Raw genomic sequence first — 9,262 nt, forward strand, 5'->3', positions numbered from 1 at the left:
AAAGAAATAAATAGCAAATAAGAAGACCAAATGACTATAGGAGCTTACACCCCCAAACTTAAACTAAACAATATCCTCATTGTAATGCAAAAGTGAGAAAAATTGAAGAAATGAAAGGAACTTCCCTGGTCTCATGGTGAATCAGCAGTATTTTGTAGTTTTTAGCTATTTATTCATTCTAAATAAACCTGCATCAAAATCCAAATTATTAGAAAATAAAAAATAAAAATAGTAAAAATAAAGGAATAAAAGAAAGTTCTATTGGTTGCCTTCCATAAGCGTTTGTTTTAAAGTCTACAACCAGACTTTTCAATCTTCATCAATCGGGATCTCCAAGAGGAATAAGTGCACAGTTCCTCTCCACTTCATTGCTAAGTGATGTATCCTGCTGCAAGGCTCGTTCTAGGTGATCAGTTGGTGCATCTTCTTGAAAGGCTTCTTCTACACATTGTTTAATGACATCTACCCTAAAACAAGTGCTTGGCTCTTCTGGAATTATCATGGCTTGGTAGATGTTGAACATAACTTCTTCCTTGTTCACTCTCAATGTTAACTCACCCTTTTGAACATCAATTAAAGCCCTTCCTGTAGCCAAGAATGGTCGGCCAAGAATTAGTGGGACTTTTTCATCTTCCTCCATATCTAACACCACAAAAACAGCAGGAAAAATAAATTTATCCACCTTTACCAATACGTCTTCTATGATTCCACGTGGATACTTGATGGATTGATCTGCTAGTTGCAAAGAAATGGTTATTTGTTTTATCTCTTCAAGTCCTAATTTCCTGCAAATAGAAAATGGTATAAGATTAATGCTAGTACCAATATCACATAAAACTTTATCAAAAAATGAATTTCCAATAGTGCATGGCAAAGTGAAACTCTCTGGATCTTTTAATCTTTGAGGTAATTTCTTTTGAAGAATAGCATTACATTCTTCAGAAAGCTTCACTGTTTCGAACTCCTCCAACCTTCTCTTCTTGTAAATGATGTCCTTCAGGAATTTGACATAATTTGGCATTTGTTCCAAGGCATCTGAAAAAGAAATATTTATGTGAATTTTCTTAAAAATATCCATAAACTTAGAAAATTGCTTATCTAATTTTTGTTTTTGAAAACGTTGAGGATAAGGAAGTGGAGTAGAGAGAATAGGAGGATTGTTAGGAAATGCAATTGTTGGAGGCATGTCAGTCTCTCTTAGTGTATCATCCTTTTCTTCTACTTTATTCTTGCTTTGGCCATTGTTTGCAGCTGTAGGGGTGGAATTAGTTTCCTTTGATGGTGGCATCTCAATTTCTCTTCCACTCCTAAGTATGATGACCCTGCATTGTTCATTTGGATTCACTTCTGTGTTACTAGGAAAAGTTCCTCTTTGTTGGGCATTGATGGTTGTGGCTAGTTGCCCAATTTGCACTTCAATATTCATTATAGCAGCTCTCATGTTGCTACAATGAATCTCAATGTTATCCAACCTTGAATCAGTCTTTTTAAACCTTGCATTTGTCTCCTCAGTAAAGGAAACCATGGCGTCCTCAAGTGACATCTTCTTCTCGCTTGGTTGACTATCAAATCCTTGAGGAGGTTGAGGTTGCAACACATTCTTTGTATTTCTATAAGATAAATTCTCATGATTTCGAAGCCCTGGATGGTAATAATTTGGCATAGGATTACCACGATAGTTGTAGTTCCGATTGTTGATGTATTGATTTTGTTCTTGCCTCGCTTCATTACTTGGAACTGTCATATTTGTAGCTGCAACATATTCTACACTTTGTGGTATCCTTTGGGTTGTCAAAGCTGAAATCTCATGGGATAGAGTAGCAACTTGAGTTGAAAGGGCTGCTAACGGCTCCAATTCATGAATCCCAGCAACTTTCTTAGTCATAGTTCTTTCAGTTGGCCATTGATAGTTGTTTGAGACCATCTCTTCCAAAAGATAGGTAGCACCCTCAGTTGTCTTTCACATCAAAGTTCCACCAGAAGTAGCATCAACTATGGTCTAAGTTAGCCCATTTAACCCATTGTAGAACATCTGAACTTGCAACCAATTCGGCAATCCATGTTGAGGGCACGTCGAATCAAATATTTATATCTTTCCCATGCTTCATAGAGTGATTCGAAATCATTTTGCTTGAATTGACAAATCTCACTCCTGAGTTGGGCTGTTTTTGCAGGTGGAAAGAATTTAGCAAGAATCTTTTTAGCCATATCCTACCACTAGTTATGCTTCCTGGTCATAGAGATTGTAGCCAACCTCTTGCCTTGTCTCTAAAAGAGAAATGAAATAATCTCAGTCTAATGGTGTCTTCAGTAACACCATTAATCTTTATTGTGCCACAAATCTCCAAGAACATCGCCAAATGAATATTGGGATCATCAAGTGGTGATCCGCTAAATTGGGCTTGTTGCACCATGCTGATCAAGGCTGGTTTGAGCTCAAAACTATTGGCATTAATGGTCTGTCATCTTATACCCGAGTAGTTGTAATTCACAACTTGCCGTAAATAATGCTTCAAGGTGCGTGGCTGTGCATCATGTTGTCCGTCAGCCATAGCTAGTACTTTCTTCATTCTTTGTGATCTAAGAGTTCTTTCAATCTCTGGATCAAAAGGAATAATGTCACGAGTTCTAGCACGGCGCATCCAATGTCAAAAACACACCTAGAGAGAAAATAAACTAAAATAAAATAAAATTCTAAATTAAAACCAAGATTACTTTGTATCAATATTGGAAAAAATAAGAATAAATCAATCCCTCGCAATGATGCCAAAAACTTGAACTGTGCAAAACTGCAAGTGCACAGTATTGTAGTTTTATAATAAAGTGATGAGAAGAGTATCGTCCTCAGGGATTGGTAACTTACTTTTGACAAATACTGAAATTATATTAATCTTAAATTTATTTAGAAAATTCACTAAGATTTTTGTAATTGCAAATTAAAATAAATTAATTCAAAGAGAATACTCAAAAGAAAAGAAAGATATTGTCTGAAGATCAAATCAATGGGAATGAAAACTTCTAGGAAAATAATTTCACCTAATCCCTCACTATGCTTTACTCATCTAACTAATTGAATTTAATTCTCTCTGTTTGTTAGCAAATCTCCACAAACATCCAAAAGCCTCTTTCGATAGTCAATTGGAAATTATTCTTGTTCATCATTTTACACAAGAAGCATGCAAAATTAATAAAGCAAGAAAACAATAAGATCAATGATTTTAATACTACATAGGTTCATATAAGTCTTTCGATCTCTATATTTACTTATGCCGAAATATCCAAGATCTATCCTATAATTCCCTCTTTTGACAGCAAATCACAAGATTAAAATCATCTAATTAATGGCCAGTTAATTAGAAGCAATAAGTTCAGAATAAATCAGAAAAACATAGAAGAGAATTACTTCAAATTAACATAGAAAAGCAGGCATACTTCAAATTTCCAAGGTTTAAAAGGTTGGATAATTATGTCATAACAAGGATTTGACTAATTAATAGCATGTGGAAGTGATTTAATTAAGTGATTAAACACAATTCTAGAAATCGGGTTAAAAAGGGTTTGGAGGCCAACTTTAGGATTTAGGGAAACCGTTTAGGGTTTTGATTTCAATCAAACTTTTGGGATTTCAATTGGATTCCAACCATTTAGGGTTTTGATAGGGTTGAAACTCTCTTTGGTCTGGCACAATTTGGTTGATCAGATTAAATAAAGTTTTGCTTATGTGGCATGATCTCACACCTTGACTTCATTCACAAATCCATCTAATGGTTCTCCATGGTGCCAAGTGTCTAATATTATTCACTATGTGTGGCTAAGATCTTGTCAAGTGTCCAAATAAAATTTCTCTGACCTAATTTGGATATTCCACATAGTGATTTTGAAAACACTGCACTGGGTGTGCTTTTTGAGATTACTATTCACTTCGAAAAAATACATAATAAACTTAGTACTGAAAAATCTTAAATGTTCATATTAACCTACAGTGAAAATTGTTTACCGAAATTCAACCCCGAAGTGCCCCTAAAAATAATTTCACAATTTCGAACAAGCATTTCATCCGGCATTATGAAAATTGGCTATTACGCCATAAAATTCTAAATAATCAACTAAGTCTAATGGCATAGATCATAACACATTCTGACACTTCTAACTACCTCAAATAATTAAACTCATATTTCTAGCATTATAATGAGTTATAACATTGACTATGTTGATAAACTAAAACCTGTGTGATTGGTCTATTCGTAAAAACTTATGGGATTTTACGAGGTACCTAAAGTCAATAGAAATTCCACCAGTGAATTTCTAGCTGGCTGTGACATCCTCCCCTCCTAAAAAAAAGATTTCATCCTCAAAATCGAGCAAGGACAACCATAAAATACGCTCAAAAGAAGAGGTTGCTTACCACCTACTGTCCATCACTAGATGCCTCATCACGCTTATGGGGCAGATAACGTTCTTCTTGAGGTAACGCCTTCCTCTCATAATCAACACTATTCTTACCTATAACCATCACATGGTTACAGAAAATAACCACCACTATAACAAAGGGTATAACACTCCCAAAGGTTATTGTCTAAACTTAATGACTTCTAAACTAACCTTCTAGGATACTGAATCCTCATTTCAGTGAAATCACTATTCTCCTTACTATTCAAAGAATTATCTACAACATATATATATCTACCATTCTTAACTCTCTCTCTCTCTCAAATCATATCAGTTTGTACTGGAATCCTTCCTCAACATAGGTAAAGTTATACTAGCATACTCTCTAAATCTAAAATTTCAAATATTCACGCAGTTCATTTTGGAAGAATTTAAGCCATACACAACTGAATTCACTTTCTCTATTTTCTCAATGAATTCTATCTGCCCAATACTAGCTTACTCCTTCATAATCACAACGAATCGTTCCTCCTCCTAGGTGGTACCTCAATAAACGATTAGCTATTAACCTCAACTCAAGACTTTCTCTCTTATGATTGGCATAGCTCTTCTATCTATCATAAGCTACCTCTTATTCTGACTTTAAATGAAAGGATCTATTCCTATTGTTCACTTAAATCCTCAAGACCAAGATTTACTACCCATATAAATGTCTCCAATGTAATGGTGATCTACGTTTTCCACAAACACAATGCTTTTTCAAAAACACTTAATGACAGCTGGATAAAACTTCCATCATAAGCAAATCCTACTATGGCCAAAGCCTCTCCCAAACACTTTACTATTCCAAACACAAATTCCTTTGTATTCTCAACATCAATACAACTCCAATTATGCGAAATACTAATTTATCAACCTTCAATATCCTTCATCCAACTGGTAAAGAGTATTCTATATCTACATTGATATGAACGATAATACTCTTAATGAGAATTGTTACTCTTACCACCTAGGTAACAACTAAGCTTCCGAACTAAACTCTCGTGTAATACCACAATCTCAAAAAAAAAAAATAATAATACTCTTAATGAGAATTGTTACTCTTACCACCTAGGTAACAACTAAGCTTCCGAACTAAACTCTCATGTAATACCACAATCTCAAAAAAAAAAAAAAAAAAAAAGCAGGGACTCACTTGAATCAATAGCGTACAAGTTACAAACTTCAATGACTTGGCATTCTCCAAAATAGCAATAATGGCACAATACAATCAATTGCAATCAAAACAACCTTACAAAAGCTTAACAATACCTGGGTCATAGAAAAAATACCAGTGACGGTGCCAGCTTTTTCAGTCCTCGGGGTGGCATCTGTCTCCCTGAGTGATAGCATACACTCTCATGGGCACGTGTAGCCTCGGCTTTGGTTTGTAGCCACTGTTGAGCGAAACCCCCTTTTTTTCATTCCTCAAAGCAACACAAGGGCAGTCTTTGATCATATGACTCAGTTGGCCATGCCAGAAACAAGTTCCCAACGCGATTCTGCACTTGCCTCCATGGTGTTTACCGCACTCTCCACAAGGTGGAAATGTGATCGGCATTGAGCTCCCAGTCTCAATGGCTTTTCCTTTATCTGATCTAGTAAACATCTTCTTCCTTTTTGAACTTTCTTTAGCAGCATATGATGAAGTCCTCTTTCTTTCCGAAATGATCAGGGTAGTCGAACCCTTCTGCTTTGTCTCTACTATCGCGGCCATGTTTACCAACTCTCGGTAATTCTCTATTCTTAGGCAATCTACTTGGCTACGGATCCTTGGCTGAAGTCCAGCTTGAAACTTTCATGCCTGCATCATTTGAGTAGAAATCAAGTGTGGTGCAAACCTTCCTAACGCAATGAACTTAGCAGCATATTGTTCTACGGTCAGACTGCCTTGAGTTAAAGTTGAGAACTCCTGCGCCTTCAGTTGTTTGGCAAAATTCGGGAAGAATCTGTTGTCGAACTCTTCCTTAAATCTCTCCCATGAAAGTGCAACGAGACTTCCTAGTTCCCTAGCTAGGAGCTACCTATGTGTATCCCACCATATTCCAGCTTCCCCTTGGAATAGGTATCCAGCATATAGAACTTTCTAGTCCTCGATACAACCACAGATCTAGTAGGTACTTCCGAGATCCATAATTCATTTCTTGGCTCTTAGTAGCCCTTCATTACCAGAAAAATTCGGGTAACGCTGGATCAAAACTTCTCACACAGACAACCCCTGACTTCAGGTTTGGGTACGTGCGCTTGTTGTTGTTACTGTTGTCTAAGCACGCCAGTCAGCTGACGTACAGCTTCAGCTAATCCTCCATCCACCTGGGGATTCTGATTCTCCTGATTTGTGGCTCCCTTAGGGTTTTGAGATATCCTACTGTGAGTCATGTGTCACATCCAGAAACACACGAGTACACGTATTACAACCACGTACTATCATCAGATTTCAAAAATTCAAGCCTAATGAAGACTAAAAATTTAAGCCAAATATTTGGTGCATTTCCTAAAAACATGTGGATTTAAACCCAGAGACGTATTGCTCTAATACCAACCTCTGACACCCCCAGATTCTGCTTGGGATCGGACAAACATCTGAAGCGCTGGGACATGCAACACAAAGTTACCTGCCCCGTTCATGACATATAAGATGCAATGTTGATAAAATGTCAAAAACTATATGATTAAGCTACTAAAGTGAATGAATTGTTTAACCAAAAAATGAATTAAACACTTAATTATGTAGTAGTTTTTAGTACTTGACTCAATGTTAAATTCTAGTATTTTGCACTTGAAAAGAGTTGTAATGCAGCTTGTCCACACCAAAATCAATATCCAAAAATTTTACTATCATATCTTACTTATGTTGCAGGGCATTGTGGGGAAGATGTTAAAAGCACATGGGTATTCTTGGAAATACCCAACTGGCACGGCAACATCCAAAAGAAGACACTAGAAACTCACGCACACAGGACTGAGTGGAGGGATCATGGCCTCACAGGTGCAGAGCAGCTCACGCGGGCAACTTCTGGAAAACTCACGCACGCGGATTGTGGCTTCAATGCTGGTGCAGAGCAGCACGCGAGCAGGAACCTAGAATGTGGCCTCACAAGCAACAAGACACAGAACGTTGAGATGAAACGCTGGGCTGGAGATGCGAAATGCAGCTAGAACGAAACTCATGCACAGTATAAAAGGAAAGATTTTGCAGTGCGTCGTTCTTCTTCTTTTTTTTTTTCGTTTTTTCTTTTGGGGATTTTAGGCTTCCTGACTTTTGGTTTGAGGTGATTTTATTTTCTTAGTTGTAAAGATTTTGGATTTTTTTTCGGTAGTTTTGTCATGTACAGAGCACCCTTTTATGAGTTTGAGTTTACTTGTTTTAATTTCTATTTTCTTAAGAGAATGATGTTAGGCTAAGTTTTCAACTTGAGCTACAAAATATGGATTCTCTTGCACTAAACTGCTGATTAGAGTGATTCTGATATGATAAAAATCCATTTTATAGTTTTGCAAGTTGATTTTGTTGAAATAAGTCAAAACCAAAAATTCTTGTTTGTTGATGGAAGGCACAGTAGAAACTTGGTAATATTTTCAAGGTTTCTCATGGTTGGTATTCATAGTAAATTTATTTGCATTCTATAGATACTTTGGTCTGGGAATCTGATTTTAACTCTTCATTTTTCGATTGTTAATGCTTAGACTAGATTGACAATTGAGTTATAGCGTTAGACCTCTTAATCAGAGTTTGGAAAATGAGGAAACATTCTTGTAGTCCAAGTGTTTGACATTTTGTGCCACTAGTTTTGATATTTATGCAATTTCTATATTTCCTGCAACCATTCTACTCATATTAATATTGCTCATATCTTTTAATTTGACAAGCAATCAGAAAACCAATTTTTCTCCATTCTTAAACTTGGTTTCATCCAAAAACCAAAACCATCATTTTCAATAATAAACTCCACATCAGTACATAAGCATTTATTCTTGTTTCTCTTCTTAGGTGTGTAAAAACCCGTTTTCTTAAACACATTCATGGCACAAGAAGCTTCTCATTAAATGTTTGTTCAGCATGAATGTTGTTGTCCTTGTGGAAATGCCTTGGAACTCCTCCATGTACTACTTTTATAGCTTCTGCACTTGGAAAACAGATTTAGAAAGCCATCAAGTTTTTGGCGCCGTTGCCGGGGACAACTGGTGTTTATCAGAGCATTCTCATACTGTTGAGAAGACGTTTGTAGTGTTGTGAACGTCTTCACAGCTTGGGTGACATTCTTGTTTGTTTTATTTTGTTTTATTATTTTTTCTTCTTGTTTGTCTTACATATTTTTTATTTTCTGCTCTTGTTTGTATGACTAGTTGGACTAGGGACCAAACTTCTTGGTTGGTTAGGACAGAATCACTAACATCTTTTACCTTATCATCACTTTCTCTTGAGTCATCTTCTGACACTAATAGCACCATGGCTGAAAATGAGAATCATGATAGGAAAGTAGTAAATCAGAACAAGACACTTAGAGATTACTTACAACCTGTCAGAACTAGCACACCTTCATGCATAATCCAACCTTTGAATGCAAATGCCTTTAATTTCAAACCTGGAATGATTCCATTAATTCCACATTTTCATGGCATGGAATCTGAGAACCCTTACCTTCATATCAAAGAGTTTGAAGAGGTTTGTTCTACATTCATGGACCGGACATGCACTGAGGAGGTTATTAGGCTAAAGTTGTTTCCATTTTCCTTGAAAGATAAGGCTAAAATGTGGCTGAATTCATTAAGACCTAGAACCATAGGCACATGGCAGGAAATGTAAACTGAATTTCTAATACATAGGACAAAT

At 36.3% G+C, this 9,262-nt stretch overlaps 1 non-coding gene across 1 annotated transcript; it reads left to right on the forward strand.

Annotated features, from left to right (window-relative positions):
* The first annotated feature begins 2,054 nt into the window (after positions 1-2,054).
* LOC118344613 lies at positions 2,055-2,160 on the forward strand. Its single transcript, XR_004798393.1, has one exon. It is a non-coding gene; the product is annotated as a small nucleolar RNA R71 (small nucleolar RNA).
* The last annotated feature ends 7,102 nt before the right edge of the window (positions 2,161-9,262 follow it).

This window comes from Juglans regia, chromosome 14 (assembly GCF_001411555.2).
Source record: "Juglans regia cultivar Chandler chromosome 14, Walnut 2.0, whole genome shotgun sequence".
NCBI lineage: Eukaryota > Viridiplantae > Streptophyta > Magnoliopsida > Fagales > Juglandaceae > Juglans > Juglans regia.